Source organism: Ambystoma mexicanum, chromosome 13 (assembly GCF_040938575.1).
Source record: "Ambystoma mexicanum isolate Mex_15411 chromosome 13, UKY_AmexF1_1, whole genome shotgun sequence".
NCBI lineage: Eukaryota > Metazoa > Chordata > Amphibia > Caudata > Ambystomatidae > Ambystoma > Ambystoma mexicanum.
The window spans coordinates 341,631,131-341,648,454 of NC_090938.1; the positions used below are offsets into that span (position 1 = coordinate 341,631,131).

The window sequence follows — 17,324 nt, forward strand, 5'->3', positions numbered from 1 at the left end:
TTTCGACACCGTCTCCTGCAAATGGAACCCTACCCTGCGCGGGTGTTGCGGGACCGGTGAATTATTGGTCTATGTGTAATTTGATCGGCGGGCCATTCCATCTGCCCAACCCCTGGCATAGTTGCGGGAACTCTTTGATGATGTCTTCTTTGTGATGGCAGGGGTGTCACGGGTGACTATGTTGCCTATGTGCTCCATCTTGCTATGTGGTGGCTCCGCAGACTCAATGATATCTCCAGCCCGGACAGGTATGTTGATTAGGCCAAGGTGTGATGCCGTCCTGTAGCTTAGTAAACACCGACCTTTGGTGGGGCTTTTTATGACATGGATGACCGTGTCGGTTACTTGGCCAGCAAATGTAAGTCTCCTTTTGAACAACGCAATGCACTGCAGCGGGGCATCCGCCCCCCCATTGATAGATCTTCGACTTTGACGGGCTCAGCTTCGGTTTATCATGCAGTCGTTGAAACTCTGTTTCCCCTATAATGTTCACTGTCGCCCCTGATTCAATTAGAAAACAGAACTGCTGGTCGCATATATTTATCAAAATCTTGGGTGCTTCCTGGGCTTCCCTTTCATCCATGATAAGGTTTACAAACTCATCCTGGTCATGCAGGTCATACGCGAGACCATAGTCGAGCTCCCCATGTGGTTCTAGCGAAGGGTCATGGCGTGTCGACGGTGGTCCATCATATTCGTCCGTCAGTTGCACGGTTTGTCCTTGCGTGACATACTCTTGGCAGTCTTCCTCCGGGTATACCTCCTCAACCACTCTTACATATCTCCTGGGTCCTTGCTGGTATGGTCGAGGCTGGTAAGACTGGTTGGGGAATGATCTTTGGGTTGGTCTCGGTTGTGTGCCCGTGTACACTCTCGGAGTGGGGAATGGTTTTCCTTCCCTGCACACAGATTGAAAATGTCCTTCCCTACCACAGTTGCCACATTTTCGGGACAGCGCAGGGCAGGAACCTGCATGTGGGAATGCCATTCCACACCTGTAGCATTGTCTTTGCATTCGCGGGGCTGTCGTGGCGTGTCTGTCGTAGCTTTTCTGGTTGCCAGGTTGCATTGCAGCTATTACATCACTCTTGTCAAGTTTTGTGGTGGCGTTGGTGGCCATGTGAGTGGCCTGCTTTTCCACTCTCTCGAGTATGCGTGCCATCTCACTCACTTGTTCTATTGTGACAGGTTTCTTTAGAAGTTGTTTCTGTAGTGTAGCTGACACACAGCCCTCAATGACCCTGAGTCGGATCGCTTCGTCCAGTGAGAACTCATGGAATAGACAATGTGCTCCTTTGACTCGAAGTCTCGTGATGAACTCGTCGACTGTTTCTTCTATGCGTTGCGTGCACTGGTTAAAGACATATCTCTCATAGTGTCTATTGGGGGCGATGACAAGGCGTTTGTTTAGGGCTACTATGAGACTGCTGAAATCAGTGATTTCTGTTGGCGGTATGGTTTTGATGAGCATCTTTATCTCAGTGCCGGCCGTGTTGATGAACATTCTTCGTAGTCGCGGAGAGGTTTCTTCTCCAGCTGCCTCTATAAAGTTATTGAAGTCCTCCAACCATTCCACCCACCTCGCACCTTTATCTGCTTGAGGCGTCATGGCGAAGGGTGGAGGCATGCGCCAAGCCGTGACGGTGGACCTCGATACCGCAGGCGGAGGCTGCAAGCTGGATGATGCCTGATCCGGAGTGGTGCTCATATTGGATGCGGTCGGTGTTGCTTGCAGGTTGTAACCGTCAGGTGACTTCCTTGTGGGCCAAACCGGCTAGTCTTGGGCACCCCAAGTCGAACTGTGGGTTCTTGTGGGGTGATAGTGGCACTGTTGTGGTGGATGCAAGTACTGCGGCGAAGAAGAAGGCTGCCAGAGGAATGAGGAGTAGTAGTATGGTGGGAAAAAAAACGTTTTTTTTTTTCACTACTTTAACGTGCTTGCTGGCGGGTACCCCTTCGTGTAGTTGGGCATCTCTGGAGTCTTGTCTGCTCCTCTGGCGTTGGCCGTTTTCCCGGGCTGCGCCGTGTTTGTTTATTATATATCTTTTTTTTTTTTCGACCACGGCGGGATCGCACGTGTGGAGCGGGTGCCTGCAGGGCCGTAGCGGGGATCCGCGGGCTAGTGGGATCACTAGCAGTGGAGGAGGACGCACGGAGGGATCTCCGTAGCAGGAATAAGGAGGACCGCTGGCTGGAGAGTCCTCGTCGCCAAATGTTAGGGAGCTCGGGAAGCTCCAAGAAGACACGGACGCCAGCGGGTACAAGGAACCGTCTTTTTTCAATTACAACTGGGAAGTGTTACCCGACACCCCCTTCCTCCTCCTCACGTCCTTCCCCCCCCCCCCCCCACGTCCCCCCCCCGACGTCCTCCTTACATGTGGCTTACAGTGAGCTTCGAGTGCCTTGCGTGAGAAGGCTCATTTTTAAATACAGAACAAAAAGGCAGCATATGAACGAGCCAGCCAGGAGTCGAACCTGGAATCTTCTGCTCCGTAGGCAGACGCGTTATCCATTGCGCCACTGGCCCTCTGCTGCAGTGACTCTTGGAATCAGCACTTTTGTTACGACGCAGAGGCTCATCATGCGGATTGAGCCATCATGAGCAACTTAGTTCTCATTTTTATAAGGAGAGGTGGTTGAAAACACGCCTACGAACTGACAATGAGCAGGCGTGTGCCATGTGTTAGAGACATCATGAGAAATAACGTAGTTCCCATTTTTTCTCCCGAGTAGAGGTAGAAACACGCTGCAACACTGACTACAAACACACAATGAGCTTCGAGTGCCTTGCGTGAGAAGGCTCATTTTTAAATACAGAACAAAAAGGCAGCATTTGAACGAGCCAGCCAGGAGTCGAACCTGGAATCTTCTGCTCCGTAGGCAGACGCGTTATCCATTGCGCCACTGGCCCGCTGCTGCCTTGTGAGCTGCATTCAGCACTTTTGTTACGAACCAGAGGCTCAGGTCAGGCTGCCTGAGACATCACGAGAAACTTTGTTCTCATTTTTACAGGGAGAGGTAGGAAAAACGCTACCAGCACACAATAAGCAGGCGTGTGACATATGTTGAAGAAGGCTCATTTTTAAATACTTTATTGAAAACAATACATACAAACATCTGACAAAGAACGCATTTGGCATCAGATACTGCCCGGATTGCAACTCTCTGCACGTATTTTCTGGCGAGTTCTACGGACCAAGCATCTCATTTATTGTACGATAGCACTCACATTTTCATGCGCAAACAACAGATTTAGAATGTTTTCACTTTTTAGTATTGTACCATTTTATGTGCTCGGTGCTCTTCAGTGTTAAATCCGCGGAGAGAATGATCTGTACCCAGATCAACCCCAAAAGTGCCATACAGATATGAAATAGATAAGGCCTGAGTGATAGGCGTGCCAAGGAGTACTCGACGTGCATGCCACAGAAACGCGAAACATGCAACAAGTGAGAGACATAAAATGGGGTTTTTCACTTTAAGAAAATAACATATAATATATTGAATACAATTTTTTGTTTACTTCTTAAAAGGTGTTTTATTGAGCTGTAGCCTTCCTCTTAGAGAGCAGGACTAAGAAGCCCGGCTGGAGCATTTCAGCACATTTTTATTTCCTTTTGGCGATCGCTGTGTCAGGGTGTTGGGTTGGGGCTCCAAGATTGCCGAACACCAGGCGAGCAGTCTATCATGGGGAACAGTTTAGTATACAACACCGGTGCGATGAAGGCACATGGCCTACTCTGCATTTTAAGCACCACCTATAAGCCGAAACCGTTGCATTGAAGTACAGGTAGGAGGGAGATGACATGTGAAGAGGGACACACGACTTGTTTTTTTTTTGGGTTATATATTTGTTAAATATTGTTGGTTGTTTGTCGTCTAATTGACTGCCTTGGGCCATTCTTACCTCTTTGGCCATTCCCACCCACTCCTTGCCCCACCCACCCAAATCTCAACCCCTGATATCTATGTTGTTTCTAAGCAGTCTGCTGTGAGTTAATGGCTTAATTGCTGCTGTAAATGGCTACCGGTATAATAACAAAAATCTTACCCAATTCTACCTGACCTTAACTCACTACCCCACCCCCTCTATTCCCACCTCTCCCCTCTCACCCAATCTACCCTTATCCCCACCCTACTCTACCACCACTGACTATACCCCAAACCACTCTACACCTACCCCACTCTTCGCTACCCACAATATCCCACACCACTGTACACCGACCCTACCCACTGCCCCACCCCACTGTACCCCTATCCATCAAACCACTGTAGACTGGCAAGGTGTGTAGGGTATTTTGTGGAGATTTGGGGCCTGACGGTATTTTCTTACCGCCGAAATATAACTTAGCAACAATCACTCCTTGTATTCAGATTGGGCCATGTACAACAATAATACAGTGAACATGCATTATTTCAGCACCCAGGCATGCATATTTGGTATGCGTGGGTGGTAGGCGCGGTTGGTGGTATTTTGGTGAGCATAATTCCCTTGTTTTATTTGTGGCCCCAATGTCCAAAATCCCTTATCTTTGCTTAGATTTTTCGTGTAATCACTAGAGAGACCTCAGACCTACATTTTAGGAAAACCACATTTTTCAGTGATAGTGTGCCACCATGGGCGATCTCACTGACTTATTTACGACAGAGAGCTATATATGGTAATCTTGTGGTAATTTCCACTACCTTATATACGGTAGGGAGCTATGTTCAGAGAGTCTCTCTTCCCGTTGGCTCATGTACCTCCAACGAGCTATGCTACAATCACTCACAACTGTTCATACTGAATCTGACATGCACACATCTGTCTTAAAATGACCATTGCACTGTTTAAAAATCTCCCCACTTCATCGGCATTGTAATGGTAAATATTAAATACACCACCCGTCTGTTTTCAAATATTTTTCTGTATTATAAAAGTTGCATTTAAACACGATCTCACTCTTTACAGAAATAAATAAAATGGTACAGTAAAAGCATTGTCTATGACACACTGCAAAGAGAGTGGCGGAGAACAGAACTCAAATTGCAACATTAGCATTTGATTAAGGCATGCACAGGAATCCTACACTGACTGCATATTACCGTACACACTCAGCTCCCACACTTCTCATTACCTTATCTTTTTAGTTGTTCTCTTTGGCTGTTCTCTTTGTGAATGTGGCTCCCTTGGATTAACTCCAGCAAAAAGGAACGCTTGCCTTCTCAAACCGGGTTCATTGCCTGGAATTCTCAGCTTTTTAAGATAGGAACGCCTCAGCCAGTGGAAAGGTCCTTCTTTCAGCTCTCCCCAATCTCGACTGCCAAATCTTGACTGTAGCAGGACGCAGGGATCTGCATTCAGTCAGGAGTCCCACAGCCAGGTCTTCTCCCCAGTAGTGCAGAAAAATTTCTCTCTGTCTTTTTCCCCCGATACTGCCCACTAAAACTTTCATCTCAGCCCTCTGTATGACGTGTCCCAATGAAATCCATCATCTCTCATCCTCCTACTCTCAACAATAGCTTCGCTTATACATTTGCAATTGTTGCAAATCTGACTTCCTTCTTCCTGCAGTTACTGTGCACAAAAACACAGAGAAGCAGGCAGAGAAAAAAAAATCTGCACACACATTTAAATGGCTTTCAGAGTATGCCTAATTCTGCAGTGGAGAACACATTTTATTAGTGGGTTATGTTAAATAAGGTTTTATTAGTCAGGTTAATGGTTAATAGGTTAGCTGTTAATTTTCAAATGTGTCTCTCGCACCATAGGCATTTCAGGTGAAAATAGTGTGCATTTTTAAATGAGCACGTGTGCTTTTAACTGTAAAAATAGATTTGCATCTTATATATTAAAATCGTTTTTGACTGAACAGCCTGTCTTTCCTTGTTAATCTGGTAACCCATATAGCAATGCACCGCACCCTTGTGGTGGTAATGCAAAAAAAAATGTGCTACTTGTGCAGTAGTGCTGTACTCTGTGCTGTTTGCTACCTGTGTAGTAGTGCTGTACTCTGTGCTGTTTGCTACCTGTGTAGTAGTGCTGTACTCTGTGCTGTTTGCTACTTGTGCAGTAGTGCTGTACTCTGTGCTGTTTGCTACCTGTGTAGTAGTGCTGTACTCTGTGCTGTTTGCTACCTGTGTAGTAGTGTTGTACTCTGTGCTGTAACACGCTAAATATCCTTACATATACCCTCCTTTTGTTTTTAGAACTTGGCTATAATCCAAGCCAATTCCTAAAAACAACTTGTTCTTTTTTTTTTTTTTACAATATAGCAATCCAACAAAATGAATATTCATGTGCATCAATGAAAATTTGCAATCAACATTTCATCTGAGTCCATCAGTTCATAAAATGTTCCACATTTGCCTTCTCAGTGGAAGTGGCATTACTTTAAGTTTAAATTTTCCAAGTCAATTAAAAACAACGAAATAAAACAACTAACTAAAACAAATAATTAATATAACAAATTAAAAGAAATAATTAAAATAATAAATACGTGGAACTTCATATGCCGGAACTTTTGTTTTGTCTCTTTTGGTATGTCCCGACCAGCGATGTTATTCGGTTCATTCGAGTACTCTTTCATCTTGGCAATCTTGAATCCACAGTAGTCATCTCTTTTGGCATTCCGGTTATTTTGTCTTCACCTCCACCTGGAAGCAGGCATCTTTTGGTCTTCATCCAGGGGACTCCAGGACTCCATCGTCTCTCCCATGGGCTCTGATCTCGGAACCTCCGATCAAATAATGTTAATTGTCTAAATCAAAATAGAAAATAAACAAATTAAGTACATAGCATAATACTAACTTCATCCTTTTGCCAAAAATAAAACATGCTTGGTAAAAATATTTCATTTTTTTTTTATTTTTTCTGAAATTAAACACAAGTTAAAAGAAAACAAACAGATATTCAATATTTAACACACTTTCTCTCTGCACACCAACCATGAGCTTCCATTATATGTGCATTTATTTATTTATTTATATTATATATTTTTACATATCTTACAGTGTTTATGTGCCATCATAACAATCAACTTTTTTTTTTTTTAACTTCTTTGTCACTGCCTCCTGACTACACCCACTTATTTTCTCCTTTTTTGTTCAAGGGACTTTATCTGTCTCTACATGCTCAAGCTGCCTGATCTCATGTCTGGGATGGCATGGTTTGATTTGATTTACATGGACAAACTGCTCTATTGCTGTTTCACCTTCATTTTTCAAAATTTTATACACTACAGGAGAGACCTTATCTATAATTCGAAATGGCCCCTGCCAGGCCGCTAGACATTTAGAATTTTTCTGTTTACTTTTTCCAAAATGAAACTTGTACACCTGATCCCCTACACTGTATTCCTTTACTGATGTCTTTTTATCATAATATGACTTTGCACTGTCAGCAGCTCTTTCCAGATTTCTCTGCACAAAAGCAAATGCATGTTGCAAATGTCTCCTCAGTTCATCAATATATTCATGAACTGTGGATGCACTCACAAGGGTTTGCTCATGTGTTCTGTATAGTAGGTGTTGTGGTAACACCATTTTCCTACCTGTTAAGACCTCATGGGGGCTAACACCTGTTGCTTTGGCAGGAGTCGACCTGATTGCCATCAAAACCAATGGTAAACGCAAATCCCAGCTGGAACCTGCTTCTGCCACAAATTTCTTTAAAATATCCACAACAGACCTATTGCTTCTTTCAACTGTACCTGAGGACGCCGCCCGATATGCGATATGTAGTTTCCTTTTCACACCTAGTATTTGCCATACCTTACTCATTAGAGTACTTGTGAAATGACTTCCTCTGTCTGACTCAATTCTTTGTGGCAACCCAAACCTTGAGAACACATGGTTCACCAGTAATGTGGCTGCTGTTTGCGCACTACAATCTGGTGCAGGAATGCACTCAATCCACTTCGACATCAAACATACTACTCTCAAAATATAACGGTGTCCCCTGCTCGACCTTTTTAAAGGACCTACATAGTCTATTTGCAAATCTGACCATGGGAGAGTTAGGCCTCTTTTCATCAATGGTGCTCTATGCATTGGTGAAGCAGGTTTACTAGACATCCTCTAGTATATAATTCCACATCTTGGGACATATGAGGCCAGTAAGCATAATCTTTTAGTATTTCTAATGTTTTTTGTGAACCTCTATGGCCTGCAGTTATGGCATCATGTGCATGGTGTAGCATTAGTCCTCTGAATGAAAGGGGTACTACCCACTGTATTTGCCCTGTTATGGACTCTCTAATCATGAGCCCATCCTGTAATCTAATTCGTGTTTTGTTCTTTAATAACACCCTCAACTCTTCTTTTCCCATACAATCTTTTTCTGTTAAAGGATTTTGTTCAGGATCTATCAAATGATTATAATAGATTCCCAAAATGTGATCATTCTTTTGTGCCTCAATCAAATCTTGGTCTGGCGTGTCATGACTCCACTGCACCACCGGTTGATCTATCTCCTTTGGTGCTTTAGAACGTGTCACTGCATCAATTTGTATTTCACCCATTAAATAATCAATATGTAGCAATTCTCCCATCACAGCCCCAATCTTAGCCAGATGGTCTGCCTTATCATTTCCCTCCTTATCCTCTCCTGGTGTTTTTAAATGCCCACACATTTTTCTCCAGTATATTGTTAAATTATTTTCTGACACCAATTTGTCTATGGCTTGTATCATTTTTCCATGTTTAAGTGGCTTTTTGTTGTATGTAACCATGCCTCTTGCTTTCCAACCAGGCAAATACTCCACAAAGCTATTCCGTGCATAGTCAGAATCAGTCACCAGGACAATTTCACTGAACTTTTTATCAACTGCAGTAGCAATTGCTTTATAAATGGCTGCCAATTCCGCCACCTGACTGCTCCTATCCCCAATCCTCATCCCTATACTGGGAACGCCTTCACATTTCAACCAGACATTTCCTTTTCCTGCCACTAATTGTTTATTACTGTCATTTTCAATGTGAAAAGCACAACCATCCACATATACAGTTGGCAAATCCTTGCATGTTTTTTCATCAAAAGCTTTGTGTGATGATTGTTCAAATTCCTGCAAACTAGTTTCCACTTCCATTTCATTTGGTATTTGTTCAGCTGCACAGTCATGTAAGTCAGCTAACCCTTGAGCAATTGGGCTCTTTTTATTTTGTCCATATCTCACTTCTACGGGAAAACCTTGTAATGCCAGCGTCCATGAAGTGATTCTGGATTGCGCTAGATTGCCTGATCTAATCCTTTTACTCTCTAAAAATTGCAAAGGTTGATGATTTGTTTCAATAATCACCTTTTCTCCCTGAACAATGGGGCGGAAATGTTGTAGCGCCCACACAGTGGTTAATAGGGCCTTTTCACATTCATTAAATTTCATTTCAACTTGGGAAAATGCCTTACTTGCATATGCAATGGTTTTGTGATTCAAATCTTGTTTTTGTGATAATACTGCTGACATACAATGTTCAGAAAAACCTATTTCTATAAAGAAATCCCTGTCCTTTATGGGGTAGGCTAAACATGGTGCCTTTACAAGACATTCCTTCAATCTAGCCACTGCATCAGACTGCTCTCTTTCCCATCTCCAGGGAGTATTTAGTTTAAGCAGTTTAGTCAATGGTTGAGTGATCTCTGCATAATTCTCAATGAACTTTCTGTTATAGCCTGTCATCCCTAATAAACTTTTTACTCCTTTCACATTTTTAGGATCTTTTAATCTTTGTATGGCCTCTATTTTCTTCCTTTGTGGATTTAGCCCATGTTCAGTCACTTCATGCCCTAGAAAGTTCACTTTTTTCTTGCACCATTGTGCTTTTTGCAAAGATACTTTGGCGCCTGCTTTCTGCAATTGGCCAAGTACATGTCTTATTTCATCAAAATGGCTTTTCAGGCTTTCGTTTTTTATCAGGACATCATCCACATAAACTATTGTTCCTCTTTCCGCTGCAGCCGGCATGGCCTTTCTCAAAAATATGCCAAATTCACTCCCACTATTGATGTACCCGAACGGAGCTCTAAGCCAGGCATATTGAGTCCTGTCAAATGTAAAGGAAAATAAGTGTTGTATCTCCTCTGCCAATGGCACACACCAATATCCAGAGGTGAGATCTAATGTGGTAAATACCTTTGAACCATGTATCTGAGCTAGGCCCTGATCAATGAATGGTAGTGGCCATCTAGATACTGGTACTCTTTTATTTAACTCTCTTAAGTCTGCACACAGCCGCCATTGACCATTTGGCTTTAACACACCTAAAATAGGCGTATTGGATGTGCTATGAATGGGCCTGATTATTCCCCGTGATTCCAAATTTTTAATGATCTCTGCCAATGATTCTAAACATGCCAGCGGTAGTCTATACTGGCGTACAAACACTGGATTTCTGCTACAACCTTCTGGTAGTGTGGCCACATGTAAATCAGTTAAACCACAATCATAAGCATCTTTTGCAAATACATCCTTAAACTCCATAAATATTTCCCTCAGATTGTTTCGATCCTCATCGCTGTCACATGCATCCGCTAAGGAGATCTGCTCTTCTACCATTCTGGAAAATTCTGGAAACTCTTCTGGTAAAGGAATCTCAGCGCTTTCCTCTAACTGTGTGGCTGTATCTTTTTGTAGAGCTGCCACTTTTAAATATTTTGGCATATCAGCTTCCACTTCAATGGGCTGATTTCCTGTTTCATTTTCATTTAAATTAAATATTATGCAATCCTCTTGATGGCAACACACTGTCTCATTTGAATCATAAGGATACACAGAATTAATTTTAAATATTCCTTTGGGCTGAGAGTCCAGGTGTTCTGGCAACTCGCCCTTGGCATCTACATATTTTTCAGGAATATTCCCAATCACCATGTTATTTACATCTGCCGTATAATGTGATTTTTGTATGGCCATTCCTAATGGGGAGTTTTCCTCTAAATGAATATCCCGACAACCTTTATTATTTACCATGATTTTTACAGATCCCTCACCAATGTCTACCAATGGAATGTATTCATAATCCAGGCCTTGCTGTTTTATGGATTCATTCAGGCATACAAATGCATCAGAGCCTTTCATCTGCTGTCCATTTTTGCATTTCAGTGTTATTGCAAACTGTTTTGTAAATGCAGGAATAATAGTATTTATCCTCATTTGTAATTCGACTGCATAAGGAACCAGTTGTGCACAATGATAAGCCCTTCTTTTGTCTTCAAATTCAGGTGCCGGACCACCTAGGCGTGACCATATTTTTTGATTAAGGAAATCTAACACCATACACATTCTGTGCATGATGTCATTTCCCATGTAAAATTCATTTTGTGCTCCACTCACTATCCATACATTATGGTAAATTATTTTCTGCCCAATGCTAATTTTAAGCATGCATCTGCCTGCAATTCGGTTTTCAAAGTCTGGACTGTCCAACCCAGAAACATATTGGTTTTTAATCCTAAATTTCGGGATTTCTTCCCTCTCCATAATTTTTTGCAACAATTTCTCATTAATGAAACTCCTTTCATGTTCAAGTGCTAAAGTGGCTTCTATTGTTTTAAGATAATCATTTATACCAACATGAACCCATGGTTGCTCATCTTCCATGTGTACTCTGCCAGAGTGGTAATGTGTTCTTCTGAATCTGTTTTAGGAGCAATATTCTGTTTGCATGTTTTCTCTTTTAAATAGAAACGTAATGTGTGCTCATCTATGGCAGTCTGCCAATCTTTCCTTGGGTCCAAGTATATTTGTACAGGTAGTTTTTCATTGTCGCTCTGCATTTTGTCTTGACACATTAATATAACAGTGACACTAGGTATGCAGCTATTCTGGAGATATACCTCCACAGCATCATTTGTTTTGGCAACGGTGTGACATTCATTTATATTGCTGTTTTGTGATTTTAGTTTCTTAGGCCTCAATGGTTTTTTGGTTAAGGACCACAGCACTCCATTCACCCCATCTATGAGAGGAGACAATCTTTTCAGGCAATCTGTCCCCATCAGAAATGGAATTTCACAAATAGATGTGATCAATACCTCTTGTTTCATTCTGTGCTTTCCTATTTTTATGTCAACCTCAGTTACACCTATGATGGGCACCTCCTCCCCATTAAAGTTATGCACTGGGCCTTGATTTGCCTTCACTGTGATCTGACTCTGTGGAGGCCTCCCTTCATTGATACTCTTTACCAGCTCCTTGGACATAATTGTGGCCTGTGCGCCAGTGTCAATCATAGCGAAGGTGTGGCATTTTTCTTCTACAGTGATGGGTGCATAATATCTGTCCTCAACTTCCTCTAATACACATAAGAAATGTGAATTCTTACTGATTTCAGGGCTCACCTTTCTCAGGTCTTTTTCACTTTTGGCTAAGCACATTGGTAAATGAAAAGACATTTTTCCCTCCTTTTTACCCATTTCTGTGCGAGATATTTTATTCATTTCTCCATGTTCAGAGGTTTTTTGGAGTGTGGCCACTGTTCGCCCATCCATCTGGGTAACATCAGAGACCACATTACAACCTTCCAACTGAACATGTGTAACAACATCATTCAGCAATTTGTCATTTTTTAATTCTGTGCATTTGTGATCATTTAGTGTAATACCAGCCCTTTCAGCCTCTTCAAAAATATGTGGCTCAAAGAATTCTTCAGGTGATTGACTTGTACCCTCCTTGTGAGTATTTCCTTTTTCTGTCTGTGTTTGGTCATTGTTTTGCTTGCCCAGGGAAGGAGCTATGGCATCCCCACTTACTCCCTGTTCACTGGTATTCCCCATGCATGAGTCATTTTTCTTAAGTCTGTCCCTTTGTTCTTTTGGAATTCCTAATGTTTCTTTTTCATTTGTGCAAATCTTTACTGTTTTATTTAGCTCTAAGTTAAACCGTACCTCTTTTTTAGAAGTATTTGCACTTTCTATCACAATTTCATTTACTGGTACTTTCATTTTTAATCCATTAGTCATCTCAGAGTTGTTATGCAAAATTATATCAGAGCAATCTGTCATTTTGGCACTGCAGTTATCATGAGTACTTAGTCACTTTTCGGAAGCCCCCCGGTCATTGCTATGGCCATCAGCCCCCTCTTTGGAAGGTTGTTTTTGCGCTGTATAGAGCTTTCCTATTTGCTCAGCTAACATTTTCACTTGGGCCTCAAGGCACTGGAACCTTTCCATCTCTCTAGGATCCTCTTTCTGTGGCCTAGGTCGATATTGGTTGTTTTCCCCCTGATTGGATCTATTCTGATACCTCTCAGGTGATTGATGTCGGTTGGGATGGTTTCTGAACTCTTGATTCATTTGTGGAGGGGAGCGGGTTGCACCCATCCTTTGATTATAGTCCCCTGGTGGGGAATCATTGTACTGGCGTGGATTGTAGTTCACGTTTTGCCTCATGTCCTGTCTCTCAGATTGTGGGTACTGGCCCCTATGTTGATTTCCATTATCAGTAAATCGATCCAGATATCGGGGCCTATCCTGATTACCATATATCATGGTGCTGGGATCAAATCTGCCCTGTGTCCCCAATGACTGGTAGGGACCATCATTTCTTTGATCTTGATTTTGTCTCTGGTTATTGTTCATACCTGCCATATCAGGCCGATATCCTACCCGGGGTCTATCCCCTAAATATCCAGGGCTGATGTAGCTCTCTCTATTACTAGGATCATGTGTTTGGAACATTGGTACAGGAAATGGCGATCTTTGTTGATTACCCCTTTGTTCAGGGGTCACATTAATTTTACCTTGGCTTTGAGCAGACTCAAGGGACATTTTGGCTGACCTGATTTCCATTACTGTGGCTGAGGGTTCTTTAGATTTAGGCCTGGTATCTTTCATTTTATCACTTTCTCTACCCTGACAATAGAGTACCTCATATAGCTTTGTGCTTTGATGTACAATCCATTCAAGGGACTTGTCACGGTCAAATTCACGGACCAATTGGGATATGATGTCTTTCTGTAGCCCATAGAAGTATGCGGTTTTAAACTCATTGGAATTTGAGTCAAAAGATACATCAAAGCGAGAGAATGCTCTTTTTAAGTCTTGTAAAAATTGGCGAGGGGATGTATTAGGTCCAGCAGTAATTGTGTACGCGACTTTCTTTGCCTCCTGCAATGACTGAAAAGCAGAAAAATGACGCCTAATTTCTTTTTCAAACTCCAGCCATGTCATATTCTGCTGTTCATTTAATCCCCTTATGATGCTGGCCGTCGGGGCATCTAAAGTTAAATGAAAATATTGTCTGTACTGTTCCCTAGGTATCTGGAGTGCTTTAAAAATGTCATGCACCGCTTCTAAGTGATCCTCAATGCAGCATTCTCCTCCCTTTTTAAATGGTTTGATCAGGGCTTTAATGGATTTCATTATTTTTATGGGGCTACTTGTTGCAATGCATGGAATTGCACTATTTTGTGATTCAATCCTGTTTTCAGGTGTATGAGATTGGTGGCTGCCCCCAATGGGAGTATCAAATCCCCCAAGGGCGCTGCAACCAAGTTCAGTCACCGGCCCAGTCACTGGGGCACTAGCTCTTTGGGCAGAGCTAGAATTCACCTCCACTCCATTGAATGTGGTACCCTGCCGCCTCTCCTGGGACCTGGGAATGCACATTTGCTGTTCTAAGTCCTTACACTTTTTAAGGAGTCTGTTGGCTTCATCTTGCAAATAATTATTTTCATCATTCATTTTATTAATCACCTCCTGCATATCGCACATTTGCATTTGGCATTCATTGAACTCTTTATTTCTCTTGTCTCTTTCTTGAATCATTTTAATCATTTCTTGTTCTGCACTCTGGAGATCACCTTCTTTTTCACAATGTTCTTTTTGTAAAATCTGCATTTCTGAAACAACCTCATCTTTATCCTGCCTAATGTGATCCACTAAGGCTTTTAAGTGTGCCAATTCTTGCTCACTATCTTCAAATTGTTTCTTGCTTTTGGATAACTGAGCATCAAAGTCTCTGCATTTTAATTGCATGTCTTTTTGGCATACATCCAATTCTGCTCTCAACATTTCCTGATTTTTACTTGCCCCTTCTAATTCAGTCTTTAACCTGTTAATTAGCTGAGTATCATTCTCTTGCATTCGCAGGGACTTGTTTAAAATAAACCATATTTTGCCGCATAGCCGTATTAAACAGTCTTTCTCTGCACTTTTATCGGCTGCATTCAATAATCTTGTAAGGCAGACCTGAATTATGCTGCCTTCTGCAAAAATACTGTCTAGTTTTTCTTTCTGCACCTCACCCTGAATGCGGTTACTCCATTCTAACGTGCTATTCGAAGACCAATTCCCATGTGCAAATAACTTTGCCTCTAAATATTGCACTAGATCTGAGAATGTGGTTTCCCTTTGTGACATTCTGAAATTCGTTTTTAGTGGCACACTGCTATTATAAAATGGGTTCCCTTTAATGTGCAAATGGCAGTGTGAGACACGCTTGCCACGCCCAGTAGGTACTCTATGATCACTTTCCCGGCCTGCAACGCACCATAAATGTGTAGGGTATTTTGTGGAGATTTGGGGCCTGACGGTATTTTCTTACCGCCGAAATATAACTTAGCAACAATCACTCCTTGTATTCAGATTGGGCCATGTACAACAATAATACAGTGAACATGCATTATTTCAGCACCCAGGCATGCATATTTGGTATGCGTGGGTGGTAGGCGCGGTTGGTGGTATTTTGGTGAGCATAATTCCCTTGTTTTATTTGTGGCCCCAATGTCCAAAATCCCTTATCTTTGCTTAGATTTTTCGTGTAATCACTAGAGAGACCTCAGACCTACATTTTAGGAAAACCACATTTTTCAGTGATAGTGTGCCACCATGGGCGATCTCACTGACTTATTTACGACAGAGAGCTATATATGGTAATCTTGTGGTAATTTCCACTACCTTATATACGGTAGGGAGCTATGTTCAGAGAGTCTCTCTTCCCGTTGGCTCATGTACCTCCAACGAGCTATGCTACAATCACTCACAACTGTTCATACTGAATCTGACATGCACACATCTGTCTTAAAATGACCATTGCACTGTTTAAAAATCTCCCCACTTCATCGGCATTGTAATGGTAAATATTAAATACACCACCCGTCTGTTTTCAAATATTTTTCTGTATTATAAAAGTTACATTTAAACACGATCTCACTCTTTACAGAAATAAATAAAATGGTACAGTAAAAGTATTGTCTATGACACACTGCAAAGAGAGTGGCGGAGAACAGAACTCAAATTGCAACATTAGCATTTGATTAAGGCATGCACAGGAATCCTACACTGACTGCATATTACCGTACACACTCAGCTCCCACACTTCTCATTACCTTATCTTTTTAGTTGTTCTCTTTGGCTGTTCTCTTTGTGAATGTGGCTCCCTTGGATTAACTCCAGCAAAAAGGAACGCTTGCCTTCTCAAACCGGGTTCATTGCCTGGAATTCTCAGCTTTTTCAGACAGGAACGCCTCAGCCAGTGGAAAGGTCCTTCTTTCAGCTCTCCCCAATCTCGACTGCCAAATCTTGACTGTAGCAGGACGCAGGGATCTGCATTCAGTCAGGAGTCCCACAGCCAGGTCTTCTCCCCAGTAGTGCAGAAAAATGTCTCTCTGTCTTTTTCCCCGATACTGCCCACTAAAACTTTCATCTCAGCCCTCTGTATGACGTGTCTCAATGAAATCCATCATCTCTCATCCTCCTACTCTCAACAATAGCTTCGCTTATACATTTGCAATTGTTGCAAATCTGACTTCCTTCTTCCTGCAGTTACTGTGCACAAAAACACGGAGAAGCAGGCAGAGAAAAAAAAATCTGCACACACATTTAAATGGCTTTCAGAGTATGCCTAATTCTGCAGTGGAGAACACATTTTATTAGTGGGTTATGTTAAATAAGGTTTTATTAGTCAGGTTAATGGTTAATAGGTTAGCTGTTAATTTTCAAATGTGTCTCTCGCACCATAGGCATTTCAGGTGAAAATAGTGTGCATTTTTAAATGAGCACGTGTGCTTTTAACTGTAAAAATAGATTTGCATCTTATATATTAAAATCGTTTTTGACTGAACAGCCTGTCTTTCCTTGTTAATCTGGTAACCCATATAGCAATGCACCACACCCTTGTGGTGGTAATGCAAAAATAAATGTGCTACTTGTGCAGTAGTGCTGTACTCTGTGCTGTTTGCTACCTGTGTAGTAGTGCTGTTTGCTACCTGTGTAGTAGTGCTGTACTCTGTGCTGTTTGCTACTTGCGCAGTAGTGCTGTACTCTGTGCTGTTTGCTACCTGTGTAGTAGTGCTGTACTCTGTGCTGTTTGCTACCTGTGTAGTAGTGTTGTACTCTGTGCTGTAAC

At 42.1% G+C, this 17,324-nt stretch overlaps 2 non-coding genes across 2 annotated transcripts; both read right to left on the reverse strand.

Moving 5' to 3' along the window:
• Positions 1–2,454: 2,454 nt before the first annotated feature.
• On the reverse strand, positions 2,455–2,527 carry TRNAR-ACG (transfer RNA arginine (anticodon ACG)). The gene has a single exon. It is a non-coding gene; the product is annotated as a tRNA-Arg (tRNA).
• A 311-nt stretch (positions 2,528–2,838) lies between these two features.
• Positions 2,839–2,911, reverse strand: TRNAR-ACG (transfer RNA arginine (anticodon ACG)). Its single transcript has one exon. It is a non-coding gene; the product is annotated as a tRNA-Arg (tRNA).
• Between the last annotated feature and the right edge of the window lie 14,413 nt (positions 2,912–17,324).